The 25,888-nt window shown below is 40.6% G+C and overlaps 1 pseudogene; it reads right to left on the bottom strand.

The window, feature by feature from the left end:
- Nucleotides 1-25,283, bottom strand: part of LOC141489522 (replication protein A 70 kDa DNA-binding subunit-like) — a 28,787-nt pseudogene extending 3,504 nt beyond the window's left edge.
- Between the last annotated feature and the right edge of the window lie 605 nt (nt 25,284-25,888).

The following is a 25,888-nucleotide window of genomic DNA, read 5'->3' as shown; positions in this document are numbered from 1 at the left end:
AAGGACAGTTCAGCCTGGAGATCTACAAGATTTCAGAGCTACCAAAGTGATCTGTTCCAGGGACAATGTGTCACAGCAGCCTCTCTGTTCTGAGCACTGCAAGGGCTGAACAAGGTTTTCTCTGTTATTATCTTTTAAGGCAGCATATATGCTTTTTGGGGGGCAAGGCAGTGAGGTTAAATGACTTGTCCAAGGTCACACAGCTTGGTAATTATTGAGTGTCTAAGGCCTGGGGCAGCTAGGTGGCGCAATGGATAGAGTAACAGCCCTGGAGTCAGGAGTACCCGAGTTCAAATCCAGCCTCACTTAATAATTGCCTAGCTGTGTGGCTTTGGGCAAGCCACTTAACCCCATTGCCTTGCAAAAACCTCAAGAAAAAAAGTGTCCAAGGCCAGATCTGAACTCAGGGACCCCAGCACTGGTGCTCTATCCATTGCACCACCTAGCTGCCCAGCATATATACTTCTGATATACAAATGGGGGCACTTGGTTGGAAAAAAGCATGTAAGGTAGAATTTTGTTCTACCAAATAAAAAATAAATTTTTAGTGACAAGGAACAGTAAGTGAAATAGAATCTTGTACTCTATTTTTACCATTATGTGATGATCGTTTTTTTATACCACTGAAGTCCTTTCTCAACCTAAATTGTCTAGCATTCCAATATTACTACAGAAAGTGCAACCACAATGGACTGGACATGTTAGAATGCCAGACAGAGGCTTCCCAAAAAACTATTCTATGGAGAACTCACACCAGGCAAGTACTCAAGAGGGATCAGAAGAAGTGATACCAGGACACCCTTGAAGAGCTCTTTTTTTTTTGCAAGGCAATGGGGTTAAGTGGCTTGCCCAAGGCCACACAGCTAGGTAATTATTAAGTGTTCTGAGACCAAATTTGAACCCGGGTACTCCTGACTCCAGGGCCGGTGCTCTATCCACTGCACCACCTAGCCACCCCCTGAAGACCTCTCTTAAGAACATTAGAATTGATTTTACAGCATGGGAGACCCTGGCACAGGACCACTCAGCATGGTGTGCCCTCATCAGTGAGGGTGCTGGACTCCATAAGGAAGGCAGAATGGAAGCAGCTCAAAGGAAACATACCCACTCCAGGTGTTCACGCTGACTATTTGTGCCTGACCTGTAGCAGAGCATTCCGAGTTCATGTTGATTTGATCAGTCACAGTCAGACACACTGTCATTTGTCTCAAACATAGTGATGTCATTTTGTTCTTCAAAACAAAAGGACAAGAACCATGTGATGGCAAAGATGTGGTCTGCTGTGGAACATCACTTGTGAAAGTTTGTATATTCCCTTTAATACTTTCAGAAGGGAATTACTATTGCACAGGTACATTTTCTTTAAAATTCTGTATATGATGCAAAGTGAGGATATATTTTGGTAGTGATTAGTTTTTTAACTCTAATCTTTTTCAGTTGTTGTTAATTTGTCCTTCATTTCAAAGAGAACTAACAACACCATGAAATGATATCTTGACTCATGTCTGGGACAGAATTGCACAAAGTCTTCGGCCTCACCCTCTTTTCCAGAGTCAACAAAGTCTACTGTCAAAATAAAAATCAGGACAACTGGCAATGGCCTGGTTTTTGATGTGTGACCAAGCTCTTGAGTGCTCCACAGAACCTACTTCAGCCTTCTTCATGGCCTTTGGAACAAACTCTTCACATCTACCCATTGTGCTGGAGGAAGTCTTCACATGCTTGGAGTAGATACCCAATTACCTCAACAACAGATTTGAGGCTCAATTTGATTACCTTCAACCTATGGTAACCCATCTGCCAGGTTGAGGCCACTGGCAGACTCCTGCTTCTTGGAGTCACAAGAGTTGGATAAATCATGTGGTCACCAAAGGTAGATGAGCAGCCCTGAAAAGGCTTGGTAAGCCCTCTCATCAGAGATGCTAGTTCTCCTTAAACACCCCATAAATTCCCCTTTTAGTAAGAAGTTCTAAAAGTTTTCTTCTCCTACCCTAAATATCTTGTAAATCAGTCCCTAAATGCCCTCACCTCTAACACACACCACCTCTGTATATATTTAGTCCAACCAACTGGCTTTTCTTATCCAGTCCTTTTTAGTACCATTCCACTAAGTATGTTTGTCCTTCATTTTCATCCACTTTTTTGGGGGGGAGGGGCAGACTTTTTTTTTGCAAGGCAATAGTATTAAGTGACTTGCTCAAGGTCACACAGCTAGGTAATTATTAAGTGTCTGAAGTAGGATTTGAACTTGGGTCCTCCTGATTCTAGGGCTGGTGCTCTATCTACTGTGCCACTAGCTGCCCCAGTCCTTAATTCTTGAAGAGGACCATGACATCAGGAAGGTAGCACCATAACAAGCATGTGAACTGGATTTTAACAAGAGGAAGCTGTGCTAAGCCACCAGCCTCATTTTCTCCTCCAGAGCCATCTGAGTCCAGTGACCAGAAAGGAATCAGGATGACTGGAGAGGGCCCTGGATGAGAGGTGGTCAGCATGAAGTGACTTGTCTAAGGTCACACAGCTGGTAGGCATCAAGTTAAGACAGTCTAGGGCCCCATTCGAACTCCAGTCTTCTCGACTCCAAGGCCAGTGCTCCAACTGTGCCACCTAGTTGCCCTAAGTACAGTGAAAATGAATCCAATAGTGGTGACACAATTAATCTTTTTTTTAACTTTTTTTGCAAGGCAAATGGGGTTAAGTGGCTTGCCCAAGGCCACACAGCTACATAATTATTATTAACTGTCTGAGGCCAGATTTGAACCCAGGTACTCCTGACTCTAAGGCCAGTGCTCTATCCACTGCACCACCTAGCCGCCCCCACAATTAATCTTAATTATGAAAAATTTATTACAAAAAAAAATCCCTGCAGATCTTTTCCATCTTTTATCTATTTACTGTCCTTTTAGTTTCATTATTAAATGCCCTTGGGATGACTTTCTTAACAATCTTTTTTTTGAGGGCGGCTAGGTTGCGCTGTGGATAGAGCACCGGCCAGGAGTCAAGAGTACCAGGGTTCAAATCCGACTTCAGACCCTTAATAATTACCTAGCCATGTGGCCTTTGGCAAGCCACTTAACCCCATTGCCTTGAAAAATCTAAAAAAACCAAACAATCTTTTTTTGGGGTGGGGTGGGGGGAAGGCTGGTTTTTGCAAGGCAATGGGGTTAAGTGACTTGCCCAAAGTCACAACAATCTTTCTTTAAATTGGTTTTCCCTTCCACTCTTTTTTTTTAACTTCATAAAGTAATGCTACTTATATTCTTCCACTAAACTACTCTATAATATTTCACAAACAAATTTATATTTTAAGCCAGTGTTGTTCTGGGTTGCTGTCTGTATTTGGCAAGTGTTTGTTGACAGGTGGTTTCTAGGCTCTTTTAGGCACTTTTAAATGAAATTGTTATAATCAGTGTGAACAGACTTTTCTAAGGATATAATCCCTCTTTTCATCATCAGCAAATTGTTGAAATGGGTCAGGATGGGCTGGTTGCTATCTGCTTTTATCTTTCCCTCATTCTTATTCTTCTAGTTTTGAATTAATAGTGATCTCTGCACTAATAAGTCAGTGGTCTAACTATAAAGAGACAGTGTAGGAATGTCAACATCAGGAACAAATTAATTCCTGTATATTAAAAATTAGTTTCTTTTTTTTTCTATGTCATGCTCACCATGTCCTGTACCTTTCAATTCTTTCCTCAAAGAAAATATTCCCAATGTATGGCTGTCAGGCTTCTATGAAGTCTATAACACACTGTCCTTTATCATTCCTCCTTCCTCATATGCCTTATATATTCTAATATATTTTTTGCCATCGTCACTTATACCCACCTTTGAATTAAAGTGTCAAGTATAAAATAAATGTTGATGTAATTTACAGAGATTTACTTAACTCTTCATAGAATTTCTCTACCTCTTCATCTTTTGAAATATCAATTAGCTGTTTCTGACAAAGGACTCATTTCTAAACTGTACAGAGAACTGAGTCAAATTAAAAAAAAGCCATTCTCCAATTGATAAATGGTCAAAGGATTGCAAAGGTAATTTATAGATGAAGAAATCAAAGCAATCCATAGTCATATGAAAAATTGCTCTAAATCATTACTTATTAGAGAAATGCAAATAAAAGCTTCTCTGAGGTACCACCTCACACCTCTCAGATTGGCCAATATGACCAGAAAGGACAATGATCATTTTTGGAAGGGTTGTGGGAGATCTGGGACACTAATACATTGTTGATGGAGCTGTGAACTCATCCAGCCTTTCTGGAGAGCAATTTGGAACTACACCCAAAGGGCAACAAAAATCTCTATATCCATCCCCAGTCTTTCTCCTGAGATGCAGTAGCCAAAATCAACAAAAAATTTGATCCAGCAATACCACTACTGGGTCCATACTCTGAAGAGATGATGAAAAAGGGTAAAAACATCACTTGTACAAAAATATTCATAGCAGCCCTGTTTGTGGTGGTAAAGAATTGGAAATCAAGTAAATGTCCTTCAATTAGGGAATGGCTTAGCAAACTGTAGTATAAGTATGTCACAGAACACTACTGTCTATTAGAAACCAGGGGGGACAGGAATTCAGGGAAGCCTGGATGGATTTTCACTCCTCAGCTGAGGGGCCTGCCCCTCAGTTCTCAGCAAACAGAAACATACCTGTCACTAGTGCCTTCTCATCATGGTAGAACCTGCCAGAACCTGAACAGTCATCAAGAGCCTAGGATCCTCTCCATGGTGCGTTGAAATGACTGAAAAGACTGAGTATAGAGAGACAAAAACAAAACAGCCCCTGTCCGCAAGGAGTACCTTCCCCAGCTAACACTCAGACAAGAATCAGGAAGCCCTGGGTGCAGATCTGGCCTAGACACCTGACTATTTCTGTGGCCTTGGACGAGTCACTAAATTAGAATAATAAAAGTCCTTCCCTCAAGTGAATGTTTGGGGAGAAGCAAGCACCATTTATTGAGTAACTTCAGGCTAAGTGCTTTCCACACATCAACTCCCGGGTCCTGACAACAGTAGTAGCAGGGGGCTACAATTACCCTAATTTTACAAATGAGGAAACAGAGGCAGATGGTGGCTAAGTGACTGGCCCAGCATACCCAGAAAGTAGAATGTTTGAGGCCAGATCTGTCCTCAGGGCTTCCTGACTCCAAGTCTGGGGCTCTTTCCTTGAGCTGTTTGTAAACTGACCCACAGAGCTTTAAGGGCGGGAGGAGAGGAGAGCACTAGCAATGAAGAGGTGGGAAAAGGCAGGAGAGAGGAGGCCCACTGTGGCCATGCAAGAAGAGAGACAGCTGTCGTGTGGAGCTCAGGGACAGCAGAAGAGGAGTGAGCCAGGGGAAGGCCAGCCTGGAGCCCCCATCCTCAAGGCTTCAGGAGCAAGTGAAGATGTCTGAGCAATGAGGACAAAGACCTGCTCTGGGAAGGAGGGGAATCCAGAAGCTCAGAGACCTATCAGAACGGCTGTCTAGAGCACAGAGGAGGCTGAGTGTCTGACTTGAGGAGGGGGACTGTGTGGGGAGACAGCAGAAACAGGAAAAACAAACCTGAGGGATCAGAAAGCCAGTGCTACCTTCTACAGGGAGAGATCCAAGTATGAAGGAATCCTCCTTAGCCTTGCTTGACCTCTGCACAGGATTTCCTCTGGTGTTTATGTCTCTTCTGATGCTAATTATGGGGGGGTGGGGGTGGAGGGAGCATTCCTTGAACAAGGTTCTTTATGTTAAACCTGTCAAGGAATCTTGTATCCAGCAGGTATGTGGGGGACACCTTGCTTGAAAATATAACCTTTAAGTCAGAATTTTGTTAGACTAAGCAACAAACACCATCCACTGCAGAATCTTGGATTGGACTGGAGAAGGAAGGGAAAATGGAGGTAAATAGAATGAATTCTGAGTTGTTTTGCAGATGCTGAGGGGGGCCTAGAGCTCACGAGACATGAAGCAAATTTGTAAGTTAGGAGAGATCATCAATGAACTATTCTCACCCTTCTACTACATTTGACACTACATGGTACATGTACATAGTACAATCCCCCTCCCCACACACTCTGGATTTTCCTAAGACTGCTCTTGGCTGGCTGGCTCACTGTGACAGCCCCCCAAGTTGGGATATTACATGAGCTTGAATCCTAGACCTTCTCTTTTCCTGGCCCTCTCTCTCAATATAAATTCTCCTGTTTAGCTTTTAAAGCCCAACACAACCTGAACCTTTGCAAAGTAGCATTCAAGACTGAGAAGAGGAAGGAAAAGGAACGAGTCTTTACTGAGTGTCTACTTCATAACAAGCACTATGCTGAGCGCCGGACAAATATTATCTTGTTATACTCTTCACAGTCTAGAGATGAGGACACTGAGGCAGGCTGGTTACCCAGCTAGTAACCCCAGGAGGTCTTCTGGGGCTCAGGGCTTCCTAGCTCCAGATCCCCAGTTCTGTCCTCTGCACCACAAGCTTCCATATGACTCCTCACTTTGGACTCTTGGATCCAACCCTATACCTGCCACACCCCACACTACCTTGCCTTGATCCCGAAGAGTTCCTGTCCTTTAACCAAAAAGCACAGAGCTTAGGTGCCAACTTCTGCAAGAAGACCTCCTGAGTTATCCCCCTGCCCATCCCTCCCTTAAATGACCCATCTTTATTTGCTCTGTACATTCACTTTAGAGCTCTGCCACAGACAATTTGAGTCCTTGCCATCTTTCACTCCTGGTCCTCAGATCCCCAGCATTGAGCAGGGCCTGGTGTGTACCTGGTGCCTAATCAATACTCAGGGGTGGATTCTGGGGTAAGAATCTGACAAGTGGGGAAATGGAGGAGTTCAGAGGAGGCAATGGAATTGGCTGTGAAAGGGAGGAGAGATAGAGGACCAGAGCCTGAGGAAGTAGAAGCAAATGAAGGCTTTAAAAAAAAAAAAAGTAAATATGTGCTAATCTTTTGTTTTCATATCATCCACATTTCCCAATGTATATCCTTTCTAAATCCATCCCTCATAACAAGGAATATAAAAAAGCCCAGCAAAACTATCCAACACACCCACCATCATGAAGCCCACCATGATCCACAGCCACACCCAGTTTCCCCAGTCTTAAAAGGAAGAGGGGGTGTAGGTCTGTAAGTGAAGGTGGAGAGGAGCCAGGCAGATTTGCAGGCAACAAGAAGTCTTGGAGATTGGACCGACTGAAGATTAAAGGAACATGGAATAAAAGTGCCGAGGAAACAGGAAGAGAGGCTCAAGTGTATAAGTCAAAAGGCTGGACTTGGTGAGAAGAAAAGCCATTTCTCTGTGACATACTGAAACCATGGAGAAAAACCAAGATATTATATAGGACTTTGAAGTTTAGGGAAGAGGAGATCATGACAGAATCTCTGTAGAGGAGGAGACAAGGTCAGTAGAAGAAGGGAGTAAAGGAGGCTAGAAGAGAGAAAATGTTTGGAAGAACTGTCAGGGAAGCACCATAGTTAGGCCACCATTAGAACCCAGAACAGGGTTAGGAAGAATAGATCAAAGGAGGTTGTGACTTGAGAAAGGAATTTCAGAATCTTGAAAATGTGACCTTTTGGGAGAGGAAAGGAGAAGGATACACCATGATACATAGGTGATATCAAAACAGATATGTTCAATGAAAGAAACAGTGATAGGGCAGCTAGGTGGTACAATGGATACAGCACCGGCCCTGGAGTCAGGAGTACCTGAGTTCAAATCTGGCCTCAGACACTTAATAATTACCTAGCTGTGTGGCCTTGGACAAGTCACTTAACGCCATTTGCCTTGCAAAATTCTTAAAAAAAAGCAACGATAAATTTTAAAAAATGATTACAAAAGTGTGGCAGTGCCATGAGAATGGTGATGAGAAATGCCAAAATTCAAAATGAGCTAAGGAGGAAGAAGTTTGGGAGAAAAGAAGAAGACTAATAGAAGGCAGATTGCTTAGGGTGAGTGAAACAAGGATGAAGGAAAACAAAGAAATGGTCTGGTTTCTCAAGTCACAATTTCCTTTTAAGGACAATAAATAGTTTTTAAATTTTTTTACTTCCATTGGTGCAATCATTTAGTGCATTGTTGTCCAGGCTCAGCTTACTTCACTCTGCATCAGTTCCAGAAGTCTTCGCATTCTTTTCTACATTCACATTTATTGTTTCTTTCAGAGTAGTAATATTGAATTTCATTCACACACCAAACTATTTTAGACAAAGTACTCCTCAATCAATGGACACTCACTTTGTTTACAATTTTTGGCTAACTCAAAAACTGCTGCTATAATCTCTTTTTTCTTTCTAATCAATGACCTTCTTGAGGGTATACATCTAAGCAGTGGAATCTTCAGGTCAAAGGATATGGATCTTTTTATCACTGTCTTCTTCTAAACTACTTTCCAGAGTGGTTAGACCAATTTGCAATTCCTCCAACAGAGCATTAATGTGTCCATCTTTCCACAAATCCCTCTACCACTAACTATTCCCATCTTATTATCTTTGCCAGTTTGTTGGGTATGAATAAAACCTCAGAGTTGTTTTGCTTTGCATTTCTATTATTAATTATTTAGATGTGTTCTTTCATATATTAGCTTGCAATTATCTTCTGAACATGTCTTTTTTAAAAACTAAATTGGTTGATGAGTTCTTTGGATATCCACATCTTTTTTTTTATTTGACAGCTCTTAATCCCAATTATTTCTTTTGTGTCTTTAGAATTGAGAACTTGCGATTCATCCAGGATGCTTCCTCTATAGAATTTTAGGCCACAAGAGCCTGCATCCTTTCATAAACATTTTAAAATCTGTTCCTGTAGTATCTAGGGGGCAGGTCTGACTATGTCCATCATGCCTCTCCTCAATCACAAATAAGATCAGAATAGATACTTCCCTGTCGGGTTCCTATGTCGCCACCATTGTTACTGAGACTCAGAATGGAAGCTGCCCTTTCTAGTAAGAATACTTGCTTCATAATATGAAAAAAACACTCCAAATCACTAATAATAAGAGTAATACAAATCAAAACAACTCTGAGGTTTTACCTCACATCTTCCAAACTGGCAAAAATGACAACAGTCAATGCTGAAGGAGTTGTGGAAAGACAAGCATATTAATACACTGTTGGAATAGCTGTGAAATAATACAATCACAATGGAAAACAGTTTTGAATAATGCAAGTGAAATGACTAGACATACCCTCTGACCTAGATTTATACTCCAAGGAAGTCACTGGTAAGAAAAAAGTTCCTCTGTATTTCAAAATAGCAGTACTTTTTATGATACCTAAGAATTAGAAACAAAAGTAGATACCTATTGGTTGGGGAATGGCTTACCAAATTGTGGTATATGAACATAATGCAATGTGACTATGTGTAAAAAATGATAAATGTGATGAATAAAGAGAAAAATAGAACAATCTACATGAACTAATGCAGAGTAAAATAAGCAGATCCAAGAAAATAATAATTACAGCGAATACAACTAAGTAAATGGGAAGAACTATATGTGCAAAAAACAAAAGCAAATGCAACAAAATTATAAAGATTAAGCAAAATGAATGAACAGAAGACTCCTCACCCTATACCTTATAAATAGTTCATAGGTATCACACAGCACAGGTTTTCTGATTTTTTTCCCCTCTCTAAAAAATATCTGTCATATGGGATGGGCTTTCAAGAAGGGGAGGCCTAGATGTGATACTGTGGTAATGTAAGAAAAAGAAAATATCAATAAAGACTTATAAAAACATGTTCAGAGAACACAGTAAGTGCTTCAGCTAAATGCTTTTTGATTGAATTGCTAAGAATAAGTAAAGAAACGGTAGTTCTTCTTTGGGCAAGAGAGACCATGCCAAGAAATGTCCAGATAATTGAAATTCCCCATCACTCCCTCCATGCCAGGACTGTATTCTACATCTCAAAGTTCACCACTCTTTCTTCTTTCTATGAAGGACTCTACTCTACCAGTACTCTACTTCGATGACAGAACATATTCTGTTTGCTGCCTCAACAATACTTTCTCCCTTTCTAGTTCCTGGAATTCCTCACACAAGTCTAATGTTTTCATCTAAAATACTGTCTTGCTCCACCCTCCCACATCCCACTCTTTCATCTATTCCATTCCATCTGAGTATGGTATATTCTTTTCAGAAGCAAATCCTAGCCCTGAGCTTCATCTCAAGACTGTTATATGAAGTCAAATTTGCCTCATCATATTAGGATCATTAAATTACCTTGCCCATATTATCCCTGCTTTTTACATAATTATCTGAGGTCACAGTCTCCTCTGCTGGCATTTTTCTTGGACTTTTTTTTCCTCTTGTGAATTTCTGGTTTTCTTGACTACTATCCTTTCTACACTGTAGTTTACTCTCTATGATATTTAGCTTTACAGATCTATAAAGACAGTTTTCTACTTTATTTCAGTCAGATCAAACTCTTCTGATAATTTATTCACATTTCTCTCTTAGTTACCTTCTTACAAAAAGAATAAAGTTTACATAAAGCATTTGAAACTTTTGAAACACTATTGGGTAGATGAAGGGATGGGAAGCACATGGGTGGCACCAAAGTAGAACTGGGTCTAAGAAATATGGGAGATGAAAGATGGATGATTCTCTCTCTCCCTGCTTGCTCATTTATAAAGGCCCTGGCTATTATGTGTGAAATAGGTTGTTGTCTGGAGGTTGTGACCAACCAAACTAAAAAAATGAGCTCTAGTAGAAGTGTATAGAATTCCTTCACTTAGCTAAGTGGAAGTTAAATTTGAAACCTAAGTAGGATCACTTAAAATACCAGCATAGTCCAACCATTCCAATGGTTGGATCTCTCTGGCAAGAGTTATTTGTTTATTATTCTCAGGGGAACAGGAATATAAAAAAGATTTGTTCTTGTTGGTCTATTCTTTAAAAGTTATTTTTTTAGGGAAAAGCTATGAATATGTAAACTGAACAGTCAAAAGTACAAAAATTAAATCATTTTCTATCTCCTTTTAAGATTAAGGTAAGTGTCAGGCTGACACTGCAAGCATCTGATGGCTCCTATGGGGAGGGGTTTCTATATGTCCTCATTCAGCAGCAGTGAAGGCAGTTAAATTTAATAAGCTAATAAAAAATCCTGAAAGGCCTGCATTGAGTCTTACAATCTGTTATGAAAACAGAGGGCCAAGAAGAACAGACAATGAGGATAACACTACACTTTAAAGCACATTTTAGATGTTACTGGTAAAGAGATGTAACAGAATATTTTCAGAAAGCTAGCAGACAATTTTAGAAATGGGGTAGAGGGATGGGACAAAATGGACAGAACTAAAGAGGAGGACAAGAAAAAGAATGTGCCAAATAAACAGCAGATAGACTAAGATCACTAGAAAGGATCACAACCTACTTTAAGCCTGCTTTGGGTGAAGGAAAAAAAAAATCAATTTATCAATGCTCTTCTTTGTATGCTTCAAGAATACCAAATTCTCCTTGGGCTTGTTCTGATACTGCCTGTCAAGTTCACAATCATTAATAAACCTTTGTGGAAAGTGTATCACATTAGAATAAAATAGAACTTGGCAACTGGTAGATCTAATCTAAAAGGCTAACTTCTGGTGTATTCCACTTTAATTATCAAATATAATTTGAAATCCAAATTTTCAATCAAAAACATAATAAAATATGAGACTGATTATTTACTTTGTAAAAGAAATATTCATTCTACAAGATCTTAACAAAGGACCTCTCTGCCCACTTAAAAGTGGTTCTGCGCCCTGAAGGTCTATTCAAATGTCCTTCCCTCCAAACAGTAGTCTTTGTTGATCTCTGTTGCCCTGACCAGTAGCAGTCTCTTTTCTTTTTGGTCTTAACTTGATTTACACTTTGCTTTTTTTTACATTTTTTTTTTTTGGTGCCTCATTCTCCCTACTAAATTGTAACAGTGGATTTAATCTTCTATCTTTTACCTATCCCAAAACATAGTCCAGTACAAATAATAGGAGTTTAACAAATATTTGGTTAAATTGAATTTCCTTGAAAAAAAAAATGCCATTTACGCACTGAAAATGTGATTTGAGAATATCTTAAATAACCAGAGAAATATTCAAAGTTCAATGGCTGGACTGAGCTATATAACAAAAATAGAAACATCATCAAAGTTACTTTACAGATTTAATGCTGTACCAAAGGGATACTTTAAAGCTAGATAAAATAAGAGCAAAATTCATTTGCAAGAGCAAAAGATCTAGAATATCAAGGTAAATACTAATAATAAAAGCAATAATAGGGGAATGCCAGTCCTCAAACTATATTATAAACTAATAATCACCCAAATCTTATGGTTAACAGTTTTAAAAAACGATCAAAGGAACAAACAGACCAGATGATGAAAGTGGAAATAACTGAACACAATAGTTCAGTGTTTGATAAAACTTGAAAATATAAATGATCAAGCAGAGAACACTTTTATTTGACAAGAACTTGTGGGGAAAAAAAAGAGAGTAGTTTGGCAGAAATCAGGCTTGGGCCAATATCTTACACTGTGTTCCACAATGAAATTCAAAATGGATGTGACCTGAATATCAGAGATCATACATACCATAAAAAAATGAAGAGTAGATATTTATTTATCTTTTGAAACTATTAGTCAATGACTTTTTAATGAAGAGAAAGATGAAGGCAGTAGATAATTTTGCTTACATGAAATTGAAACATTTCTACACACGTGAAGGATAAAAAACAAATCAAGAACCATTTATTAAGTGCTTATGATGTAGAGGCCCTGGGTACAAAGATAGCCCCAGCTTTCCAGGAGCTTAGCAGGATGGAGGAAGCAGTAGGCAGACAGCTGTGTACAGACCAAGCTAGAGTTAACTGGAGGTAAGCAACAGAGGGAGAACACTGACATTAAAGGAGATTAGAAAAGACTTCTCAGAGAAGGCAGAATTGTAGCTCAGCTGTGAAAGAAGTCAAAGAAACCAGGAGGCAGAGGGGAGGAGGAAGAGAATTCCAGGAATAATTGGGTACCACCAGTGGAAATGCATAGTCAGGAGATAGGAATGTTTTGTGCAATGAAAAGCAAAGAGGCCACTGTCACTAGAAAATGGAAAGGTAGAAAGGGCCAGGATAAAAAGGGCTTTGAACACCAAATACAAGATTTCATAGTTTTTCTTGAATGCAATAGGGAAACACAGAAGTTTGAGGGAGGGAGGGAGAGGGAGGGAGAGAGAGGGGGAGGGAGGGAGGGAGGGAGGGAGGGAGGGAGGGAGGGAGGGAGAGAGAGAGAGAGAGAGAGAGAGAGAGAGAGAGAGAGAGAGAGAGAGAGAGAGTTGTCAGTCAGTCAGATCTTTGCTTTTGGAATATTAACACCTCATTGCTGAATGGAGAGTGGGTAGAACTCAATGCAGGAAGGCCAATCAAAAAGTTACTGCAATTGTCCAAGTAAGGAACTGTACCAGGGTGGTGGCAGTGTCAGAGTATTACAAAGAAAAAATCAAAAGGACTTAGCAAAAGTTTCAATTTGGGGTGGGGAGGAGTGAGGAGTTCCAGCACTTTGGTTTGATGCTTGGGTGACTTGTAGGCTAGTAGTGTCCAAATTCAGAAGGGGGAGAGGGTTTGGAGAGAAAGATATTGATTTCATCAAGATGTCCAAGAGGCAGATGAAGATTTGAGTCTCGAGGTCAGGACAGAGGTTAGAGTTGGAGAAGGAGATTTCAGAATCATCTCCATAGAGAAGATCACTGAATCCATGGGAGCAGATGAGATCAACAAGGGAAATAGTTTAAAGGGTACTAGGAGAAGAGGAGAAGGAAGGAAAGGGAAAGGAAGTTAAGGGAAAGGGGTTTCTGATAGAGCCCTGAGAATTAATCACTATTTTTTAAAAAAATCTATGTAAGTAACATCTCTACAAGGCACAGATAGACAAGACAAACAGACAACCAAATGAAATAATACTAAAAGACACTCTGAATCAGAGAAGTAATCAAAGGGGCTAAATAATTCTCAAAAGAAGTATAAGCTGCTAATAACATGAAAGACTATTGCAAATCATTAATAAGAGAAATACAAATCAAAACAACCCTGAAGTTCCCCTTTACATCTAGCAAACTGGCAAAGGTAACAAAGGATGGAAGAGTCAAAGTGGAGGGATTTAGAAAGACAGGCTCACTGGTGCATTGTTAGTGGAGCTGTAAACTGGTACAACCACTCTGGAAAGCTTTATGACTATGCTGCATCAAAAAATGAAAATGATAAATTCAGAGAAACCTGGGAAGGCAGATAAATGGAAAGTAAAGGAAATAGAGCCATAAAAACAATTACACCATGACTGAAACAATGTGAAAGGTGTTCACTTTTTGCAACCCTAACAGAACTGAATGTTGCTAAAGAATAAAGACTAAGTTTAGTCCCAAAGTAGAGATACAGGAAAACATTCCCCTTACTACTCTGCAGAAGGTAAGGTCACAATGTAGATCACTGCATAAAATATCAGAAATTTTTGATATGTTGATTAGTTTTGTTATTTTCTCAACTTTCTTTTTAAAATAAAAATCCTTTAATAAGGGTTAGCTATCTGGGAAAGAATTCAGGAAAAATTAGATGCAATGTAAAAACAAGATACCAATGAAATCGATGATTAAAAAGTGATTTGATTTTCTAACCAGTTTTTTGGGTGTCAGCTGTGTAAAACCAGGTTATGCTCATTCATTAGATGATCTTAGAATCGATGTTGAACTGAGTTACCCTGGCATCAAAAGCACAGAACTTGTGCAAGAATCAATCTATTACATTTATACAGTGCTTTTTACCTGATTACCATAATCGGATCTCTTCCAGGGCATCCAGGGTCAGACAGAAGCTGGGCATCAAAGTGAATTGGACTGGTAAATAGGACACAAACAGAGGAAACAGTCTAAAGAGGTGGAAATCATCTCTTAGAAATGAATGGTGCAGGGGCAGCTAGGTGGCGCAGTGGATAAGCACCGGCCCTGGAGTCAGGAGTATCTGGGTTCAAATCCGGTCTTGGACACTTAATAATTACCTAGCTGGGTGGCCTTGGGCAAGCCACTTAACCCCATTTGTCTTGCAAAAAAAACAAAAAAAAACCCTAAAAAAAAATGAATGGTGCCCACCCAGAAGGCCTCTGGGAAATCTGTATCCTTCAAATCATGAAGTTGACTGACCTTGTCTTTTAATTCCCCAAGATACGCAGCGTTCTGCCCAAGAATGGCCTCTGCAGATTCCTGGAAACAAGTCACCCCATTGATTCTCCTGGAAATCTGCAATATTGACCTGAAAAAACACAACTCAAGTTATTTCCCTCAGAGAAAATAAACAGAAAACACAAAGGTGCTTTGGTGATTTCAAACCCTGTCTATTAAGGCTGTAATTGTTTTATTAAGACACCATTACAGGGCGGCTAGGTAGCACAGTGGATAAAGCACCGGCCCTGGAGTCAGGAGTACCTGGGTTCAAATCCGGTCTCAGACACTTAATAATGACCTAGCTGTGTGGCCTTGGGCAAGCCACTTAACCCCGTTTGCCTTGCAAAATCCTAAAAAAAAAAAAAAAAAAAAAAAAAAAAACCAACCAAACACTATTACTATTTTTTTTGTTTTGGTTTTTTTGCAAGGCATTGGGGTTAAATGACTTGTCCAAGGTCACACAGCTAGTTCAGTATTATGTGTGTCTAGGGCCAGATTTGAACTCAGGTCCTCCTGAGGCCAGGGCTGGTGCTCTATTCACTGCACCACCTAGCTGCCCCTTAAGACACACTTATTAGACACCCATAGCCATGTCATAAGAAGAGTCTGTTTTAAGTCTAAAATCTAGATGAAAAAGAACCTGGTGCTATGTAGAAAGATGTGAAGATATGCACTCTCACATCCCCTAACCCAGAGAACTCAAGTTTTCCTATATCCATCTGCCACTAACCTTGAATCCTAAGCCTCCCTTTTACAACATGAGAGTTTATGCCTTTGGCTTTTTATTTCAGTAGGATTGCATGCTCCATGGGTGATACAGAGAGCTGCACCCAAGGTTCTTAATTGGCGGAATGGGGGGCAGGGGTGTTGCCAGAAGGATGGACAAGACGTAAATGTGAGTTGAGAGGTTTAGTCTGGACTTAAAATCCTCTCAATTGTGAGGCTGCCAGAAAATTTACATTCAAACCTAAGTGAGCAAATGAGATGAGAACAAAGCGTTCCCAACTTGGACAGAGTACAGGAAGCTTGAATCAGCAACAGCATCACCACAAGTAAGCGAGGGTGGGTGGAAGGGTGGGGATGGAGGAGCAGGCTGCAAATATCAGCCTCAAAAGTAAAGTAAGAAAGGGGAGAGGAGCCAAGGATAAGATGGGAGAAAAGGCCTGACCTTCCAAGGAGGAAAGGGACTGCCATTCTATCTTGGCAACCAATGACATGAGTTGACCACAGACATGTCACCCTCCCTCTCTGAGGCTCAGGTCCCTCATCATTATATTCGATGACTTATTGGCATGTGACTAATCCTGGGGGATCTGGAGGGTTTATAAGAAGAGTTCATTGTGTTACTGACATGACATGAGAGGTGAAATCTGGTGAATACCTCTTTGTACAATAACCATAAATCACAGAGAGCTTGTCTACCTGACTCCACATGCAGGAGCTTACCCAGTTTCTAGGAGTGGAAAAAAGAATGGCAATGGTGTTGGTTGAACATAAAGGTCCAGGGGACATAAGTGACCATGCATGAGAATTCTGCCATTTTAAAATTTAACAAAAAGGCTTTTGTGAATGAAAACTGTCTACAAAACAATTTGTTATCTCAGTTCTGCAAAAAGTGCAGGATAAAAAACTTAAAATAATAAACTGACAGTAGAAAGAGCTTTTCTGCTAAGATTCTGCATGGCAACTTAGGGTAGCTAATACCCTTAATTTGTAAAAGGTTTTTAAAATGGAAAGAAGCTCAATTCTAGCAGAAGACACCACCATCTCAACATCACTCAGAAACGTTTTTCCTCTGAGGCAGGCTCCATTAAGGCCTGAGAAACAGAACATTACCTACAAGAAAATGAACTAAATATAGGGATCAGCTGTACAAGTGCAATTACTGCTCTCCAGAAATGCCATTTCAAATTAATTTATCTTCATAACTGTTAGCAGGCAAGGGCCACCGATGCTCTAATTGCACTGCAGGCCATGCTTGTGGATGAGAAGCAGGAAGGGTCACCAAACTCAAATTTCTAGCAAGAAGGACTTTTAGTATGAACAAAGTATGCCACTGAGTTCATCGAAAGCCTCCTCGCATTCTCTCCTCCTTTCTCATTTCCAGGACCTTGAAAAAACTGTTTAATGCTTGCCCATCCCTGAGGTTTCTAGCTGCTTCATCCCACCAGACACTGGTCGGTGTCAGGGTTGGGCCCCTGTGGAAAGTAAGAAACCACTGGTTGCCCCAGGTTTGAATCAGGAAGCCTGGGTTCATATTCTCCCACTTATTAGCTGTAGGACTGAAGAGAAAGACTATTGAGTATCCTGAGCAGAGAGAGAGAGACAGAGACCTTGTGGCCAAACATCTCACCCCCTTCAGAGAATATCACAACACTCCAAATACAGTAGATGCTTAATAAATTTCTGAATGACCTTCACCTCAGGACCTATAAATTGGGTTACTCACAAAGTAAACCATCACACAAGGCTATCATAAACAAAATGCTCCTCAATTATAAAAGGATCTATATGTGAATGAGCCTCAGCATCTTACCGACAGGATCATTCGGTACTTAAAGCTGGGGAATTCCCGATCACACTTCTCGCAGCGGTAGAGCCCATTCTGCTGGTCGATCACTTTCTTATTGCAATCCTGAGAGGGGCAAGCCTGGTACATACAGCTCTCCTTGCGAAGGTACACCACCGTTGCCACACAACTAAAGTAATCCGCCTTTGAGAGGGAGAGAAGGACAAGTCATTGGTTCAGCAAACCTACCTTCCAGACTATAATCACAAGCAACTAGAGTGCTTCAGTGACAGACTATCATGTAGCACATTGAACTATTCAAAGTCTTAAAGATCCCAGGGCACAGAGGGAAAGATTTCTTCTCGGGTGCTGGAGTTCCAACATACCAGTGCAAAGTCAACACCAACCCCACTTCCTATAAATATAAATTTAATATAGGCAAACCAGGTTCTAAGGAAAATCACTTCATAACACAAAAACTGCACCAATGTCTCTAATGGATTATGCTGGAAGCATTGAAGAGATGTTCTCTCTCCTTTCTTCCACTTGAAGACTGAACAAAAGTCACAATCCACAGTTTTCTCTTTCAAAAGACAAAGATTTCTGTCCTTTGCCTTCTTTGGAGAGTGATGAATCACCAGTTAGCAGACTACTGAAATAAGAGTGCTGCAGACTATAAAATCGAGTAAAGCTACAGTCAGCCAGTCTTCAAGACAATTTGTTTGGGGGTGTGGGGGGAGGACAATGAATCCTGGGGTCCAGTGTAACCTTTGTCTTTAATTCAGCAGACATGAGAAGAGAGAAGCCAGCTCTCACTCCTGAGTCTCTCAAGTCCTTCCTCCCTAATTCCCATGAGAGTTCCAAAGGAAGAAAACAGAGTCTGTAATTAGCAAAGACCAAGATCCAAGGTTTAGCCCCAATACTTCCAAACCCTGAACCTCAGTTGTCTCACTTATCAAATGATATAAAAGCAGAGATAACTACCTACTTCAGAGGGTAATGAGAAAAAAAAGCACTTTATAAACCTTAAAACTTGATACAAATGTGATCTACTACTACAATCAACCTTGAGGATCTCTAAGGTCTCTTCAAATTCACATTTTGAGAGGAAGAGGATAATCTAATAGAATATAAAATTAACAGGAAAGAATGATGACATATTCTCTAAGTCCTAGTAAAATGCTAGGAAATCAGTGCCATGTAAATCACTATGAACTAAAAACCTGTGGGGCTTCAACACCACAAAGTGAAGCTTGGTGTCCATTTAATTGTGGGTGTGTCAGCCAAGAGGGCCTTTCACACCACATCCTGAATTCTGAGAAATCTCTTAGAAGTCAGGGACTATTTAGGACTGAATATTTTTGTTTTTCCTTTGTCACAAAGCTGTATGTGTATGCACACAAAATGGCTGTATGAAAAAACAAAAAGCCATCAATAAAATATATTTTTAAAAATATGCTTAAATTTAAGAAAATGTTTAAAAACACAAAGAATTTTGGCCAGCTTTGGGGTGAGTTTAGGCCTGGGACAACCACATGAAAGCTCTAGCCTTCCTGGGGTTGTCTGCTCTAGATCCAAGTTAACTTCTAAGATCCTAGAAAGGGACATTGCATCCAACCCTCTCCAATCCCTAGTCACACACAATGTTCTTCCTTTTCCATCTGAGCCAAGTCCAGAGCATATCCTGGAGGAGAGTTCTTATTCTGTACCAGGGCATAAATGGGCTCACAGGGTGGCTACCGTGAGGGGCGAAGAGGCAAAGGGAAGTAGTTGCTAGGTGACAAAACAATCTGTCTAATGCTTGATCCTCAAAATCAACACATGTTGATGCAGACAATGGTGACAATAAAGACAGGTAAGGGAATGCAATGAATGGAGTCAGATAGTAGAGAAAAGAAAGCAGTAGGGGCTGGAGCTTGTGATCTACAGGTCTGGAGCAGATCTTCCCAAGCCACAAAGCCTGAGGGACAAGAGAATTATTCTTTTTATTTATTTTTTTTATTTCTTTTTTTAGTTTTTACAAGACAGTGGGGTTAAGTGACTTGTCCAAGGCCACACAGCTAGGCAATTATGTATCTGAGACCACATTTGAACTCAGGTCCCCCTGACTCCAAGGGCCAGTGTTCTATCCACTGCCCCACCTAGTTGCCCCTGAATTCTTCTAAAAAAGCAGGAAAAAGTCATCTGGAAAACCAAGCTCCATTCTGGAGACATCCCCCTTAGTAGGCGATGTGAATGGCTACTCTAAGGCTAACAGCTGATAGCACCTGGCCAAGGTATTAACTTCAAAAGCCCCCAAATGTTCAGTGTAAATAAAAACATCAGAATCTACCTACTTGAGGAGAGAACACTTAAAGGTTCAAGATCAATCATATTAAAGAACCCCATGGAATCAAAGGCATTGTCATCCCTATTTCAGCCTTTGCTTGATCTAAGTTCGCAGCCAACAGGAGAGTTCTTGAAGTTAATGTCTGATGTCACTTCTTTGACATCTGAAACAATTGCTCTGTTGAAACTTAATGGTGACACAAACTCCCTAGGTTATGGAGTGAAAATCAATAAAAGGGAGAGAAAAGCAGAGGGAAGGAGAGGAGAAGAGGCTGAATCCTCCAATCCCCTATCTGCTGCTGTCCACTTCTAGGACTGACAGACAGTGAGGAGTCTAGCTTACCTTGTCACCTTGTCCCAGGTTCTCAGATTTAACATCATACAGAGTTTTCCAGTTGACATTATTCCCTCCAGTTCCTCCACCCCTAGCATCAGAGATCGAAACAGCTTCTAGGGCTTGTCCTTCTGAGTCAAACCTGAAGAACCAAGAGAACTAGAATAAAGTAACAGCCCTGAAAATGAAATCAATGTCAGCTTTTCCAAAACCTGACTTGTTCCCTGAGGCTAGATAGTGGATCTTTATTTTCCCTCTTCACAGAGTTTTACAAGCAACAGACATTTGTATATAGGATAATCACTCAAACCACATTTGGGAAAAAGTTAGTTCCATTTTGATTGTACTTTGAGGGCTATTAACAGCAGTTGTAAATGACCTCAACACTCTTATCTCAATCATTCTGATGCCACCCAGTGGTCAAGGAACACACTGCAAAGTCCTAAGTGTCCTGGAGCCACTTCCCACGAACCTAACAACACAGGTTTTTAGGGGCCTAAGCCCTAAAAATAATAATCCTCTGAAACAGCAAGATTCAATTAAAGCAAAAAAATTCTGAAGCTCTGCTAAGAACAAATAAACTCCCACACACGTGGCCCCAAAGGTATAAAGTTCCTCCTTCAATGCTAACCTCCATCAGACTACGAATACTCAGGTGGCAGACCAGCACCACCAATACCATGAATAAGTGCATCGATATATGGCAAAAATCCTCTTACATCAAAATATTTTTTAAAAAGTTGAGATGGAGAGTCAAAATAGCAGACGATTACATGCTTACATTAAATTTTAAAATGAATTGCACCCTTCCCTCCCATCACAGACTTAGTTCTTTCCTAAATGAGGCCTTTATGTTATTATAAAAATTAATTTGTGTTCCCTAAGCAATATGAAAAAGACAGAAACACTGCTTCATGGAACCTGCCAAGCAACAAGGAAATGCCAATCTGAGATTAAAAACATCGAGAAAGTGGCTAACAGAGAGTTGACCCCCCCCCCCCCAATTGCCCACTCATGGCAGGCTACCTTGCAGGCTGGCTGCAGACAAATGCCTTCTTGTTCAATCAGGTAAGTTATGAAATCCCTCACCCAGAAGCATCAGTCCATAAATCTGTCTCGGCACCACCAGCAATACGAGTTTACTGTCTCAAAAGCTCCAAGGAGACATTTCCCACCATAGACAGCTCATCAGGAGTCAGCAGAGCAAGGAGAGAACAGCCCCTCTTACAATAAAAACTCCACGATGTTAGAGCTGAGAACTAAACACACCCCTCTCCATCTTAGCCGTTCAACTTCAGGCCAACTCATTGGATGGACAAGAATTTCCTAGCTGACCCCTATCATCTATTTAATTCTAATGGCTTTCATGTTGACTGAGATCAGACCCCTCAAAAAATTAAGGGAAAATGACTTAGTGTGGCTATGCCAAATGGAGGTGGTTCATAAGCTCCTGAAAATAGTACTCACAGCCCTAGGCCTTTTGGGTTCAGGTGAACTAAGATATATTATTAAGTGTAGGGTGGTGGTAAACTTTTTTTAGAAGTTATCTATAAAGCTTTAAAAGGCATGAAAATTAACGTATAAAAAGTTTCATTTATCTCTTTTTTCTAGCCATTTCTCACTGTGTCTGTCTCTCCCTCTCTCACACATACACACACACATACACACACTGCCTTTGCTAATGTCTACTAATGATTTCCTAGTTAATAATAAAACATTTTCTTTAAACCTTGGTGGGGCAGCTAGGAGACTTAGTGAATAGAGCACTGGCCCTGGAATCAGAGGACATGAGTTCAAATTTGACCTTGGACACATCACTTAACTCTGTTGCCTTGTAAAAAATCCTAAATGAATGAATGAATGAATTGACCTTGGCCAGGAGTGGATGAGAGGGAGGCTGAGAGTCCCTGTCTTAGAATCATTCTCACTTTAACCTCTTAGGGCTTGCTGCCCCTCCTTCTGACAGGGGGCTGATTGATGCACCCAAGGTGTGGGATGAGGTATATTTGAATTTAACTATGCCTCTTTTAACAGGGACTGTTTTTCTTCTTGTATTGAAGGATTTATCAAAATAGTAGACAATCCCCAAATAACATTAAATTTTAAAATGCATTGATAGTACTATCCAAAAAAAGAAAGAAAAGAGGGTCATCACAGAAGCATTTTTTTAAAATGCAGAAGAGCCCTGAAGAAACACAGTCAAGAAAGGACAGACTTCAAAGGAATATGTAAACAAGCTGTATACAAATAACATTTTCACACATTATTTTTTTCTTTCAGTTCCCCCCTTTTAAGGTTTTTTTTTGCAAGGCAATGGGATTAAGTGACTTGCCCAAGGCCACACAGCTAGGTAATTATTAAGTGGCTGAGGCCGGATTTGAACTCAGGTACTCCTGACTCCAGGGCTGGTGCTCTATCCACTGTGCCACCTAGCCACCCTTCAGTTCCCCTTTCTAAGAAAATGTTTTGGGGAGGTTCTTTTTGGGGGGGAGGAATGTCATCAAATTCAGAATTGTAAAAAAATCTTTTAAAAAGGTTATCTGGATCAGACCCCTTCATTATTTACTGGGGGTAGGGGAAACCCCTAAAGCTCATCCAGGAAAGATGACTTGTCCCAGATCACAAAGCAGTGTAGCATAGCAGATAATGGACTGGATTCCAAGTCAGTAAAAAGCTGAGCTGAGAAACAGCTTCAGACACTTCCTGGGTGCTATGGGATCATGGCTAATCCTCTACTTCTCTAACTTAATTCACTTCCTTGGCATTACCTGCCTCACATAGCTGCCTAGAGGCTCAGACAAGCTTTGCCCATCTCAGAAGGCCACATAAACATCAGCCATCATTGCTGGTGACAGAACTATTCCCTCTCACTCTCCCCTGGTACCCTGCAGTAAAGACTTAGAACCCACAAGATTTCATCTACAATCAGAGTGAAATGCTTCTTTATTTAAAAAACCCTATGGCACAATCTCAAAGTCATGCTTCTCCCCTTCAACCACAGCCACATAATTTAAACTAAAGCTAGTTAAAATGTTTTCTTTAACCAAACCAATTCTCACAAATCATGTTTCAATTGGAGGTGTTCTTTGAATGTGGAATTCTAACTTTCTGAAAAAGAAGATATATTGCAGAGACCTTAGCAGGCTTTCCTCCTCCCCAGAGTGCCTCAGGAACGTCAATGGCCTGCTGATAAAAGCCCATTGTTCTCACTGTATTTTATCTCGGAGTCCAATGAAAACACCAAAGAAGAAGATGTACTCCAACACTGAATGTTTCAAGGAGTCAGAAAGCATTCCCTTCCCCCACACCCCTAAAAACCTTAAGAGACCCATAACACGGATCAAATCTCAGGAAGAAAAATGTTCTCTCCACTAAAGCTCCTCAAAGCAGAATTGCTAAAGTCTACTGTGTCTGCTTTGGGAGGATCTGGGTCAGCTGGCAATACTTTCACTTTAATTGCCTCCCTCCGACTCTTCAAGGTTTGTCATGGGATTACAGGTTTGTCAGTTTAAGAAGCTGAAAGCCGCCCTCTCAAGAGGACATAATGCCTCCCAGAAATAGAGAAACAAGCCCCCTGCTCAGCCGGCAGGTCACAGGCCTGATACAAGAACCACAAAGAGAACCCAGTTCCCTACTAGGAGAGGAAAAAGGGGCCCTCTTTGTTGATTTCCACAAAAACCTACCATCCACGTAGTTTAAAGGCCTCTGGAATATCGGGGGTTCACAAGAACAGTGCTTGAAGAGAGCACTGATAGGCTCCTCCCACCAAAATCAGAGACTCGGGCTCCTTTGATGGCCAACACAGGCTGTCGAGACCCGTCAAATCTGTCAGCCTGCAATCATCAACAAAGGCACATACACACACAGTTATTAGGGCTGTAGGACATACTCTGCACTCCCACAAAGTCGTCTTGCCCAACTCAACCACACCCTAGAAGCACCCACTATGCTGAGATACTCTCAGAATCTTTACAGGCTCAAGATCACCCCAGACACCATGAGGGAAAGCTTTCAAGAGCAAGATGATTCCATAGAAAAGCATTTTCAAACTGATTCCTAAGACAATCCCCCATTCTGCACACAGACCCAGTATCTATAAATCAAGAGTTTGGAATATTGTTTTTTAATCACATCCCATGGGATGCATCTGTTGAGACTCCTGAGCAGCAACTTACATCTTCTCCCCACAGAGTGGTTGTCACCACCTTCCCAGAAGTGTCCATCAAATGGATGTTCCTTTTGGAAACTTCTCTATTGGAAGACTTCACAACAACTTTGCCAGCATCTTCAAAGCTCTTACAGACTCCAATGATGTCTGAAATGGAGGCACCATATTTTAGTGAGGGATGCTTACAAATCTCAACTGAAGAATATCACTCTCAAAGATGAAACTAAAGGTCCCCAGCCTTGCAATCCCCCCTGTCTTCCTCACATATTTGCATAATGACAGCCCAGTATCACAGCTTTTTTTTTTTTTAATAATCATATGCACTTACCTACAAGTGAATCTTTAGCCTTGTTCTCCAGGTCACCAATCTCCGTGAAGTCAAACTGAACTGTAGGTAAGTGATGAGCATCTTCACAAAGCACCACAGAGGTCTCATTATTGAAGGTCATTTCATAGTCATTCTTAACAGCTGTGAACTGCTTATTAGCAATCTTCAGGGTGCCTTTGGAGAAGTAATACACCTACATAGAAAGAGATGTCAAGCCATGAGATCTCAAACTAGGGCTGTGAACAACTTTAACAATCATCAAACTCATTCTACCATTTAACTAATTTCTATGTGAAAGTGCGACTATAGCTCGATACTTCAGTTCCAAGACCATACCTTATTCACATCGATGAGGGGAAAGAACTTGTCTACTTGATCATTGAAAGCAGTAGCTCTGATCTCACCCTGCAAAAAAATATAAGAAACAGAATTAGCCGGTTCTATGCAGTCTTGCCAGAGCAGTCACCACAAGTCAAGGAATTTCACTAGTGAGCTTGAAACAGGCAGCCAAGACCCAAATGTATATCAATTCAGTTCGAAGTAGGGAAAAACTCCCTCACAATTACTCTGTGGAAAAATGGAATGGGTAGTCCCATAAGGCTATACCCTTCGTCAAGAACTCTTCAAGTAAAAGCTGCCCAGAACCCTTGATGAGCAGGTTGCAGAAAGGATGTGGTTTTTTAGACAGGGATGGAGAAGATCAAGTACAAGGTGCTTCTAATGCTGAAATTCAGGGTTTCTGAACAATTTACAGTTTTTCAGTTATTCAACTAGAAGATATTATCTCCAAGTTTTACTGATTTGGGGTGAGGAATAACACCTGAATAGAAATAGTTAAAACTAGTCCAATGCTCCTTACCCTTCACTCCCATAAAAAAACTCTTGGGAAATTAGAGATTAAAGATTCTGCTGCAATAAAGCTTATTTACTTTATATCTGCCAAATATGGTGTGACAACTCATTCTTAAATACATAGCATCTAATGCCAGATCAATAAATTGATTTTCAAAGTTGCTAGCAGCATAGTTTTTACTTTCCCTGTCAGTTAAAATGCTGCTGATAGGTCA

This window comes from Macrotis lagotis, chromosome 5 (genome assembly GCF_037893015.1).
Source record: "Macrotis lagotis isolate mMagLag1 chromosome 5, bilby.v1.9.chrom.fasta, whole genome shotgun sequence".
NCBI classification, from domain to species: domain Eukaryota; kingdom Metazoa; phylum Chordata; class Mammalia; order Peramelemorphia; family Peramelidae; genus Macrotis; species Macrotis lagotis.
The sequence above is the reverse complement of the archived record's forward strand: the minus strand, read 5'-3'. Positions and strand labels throughout refer to the sequence as shown.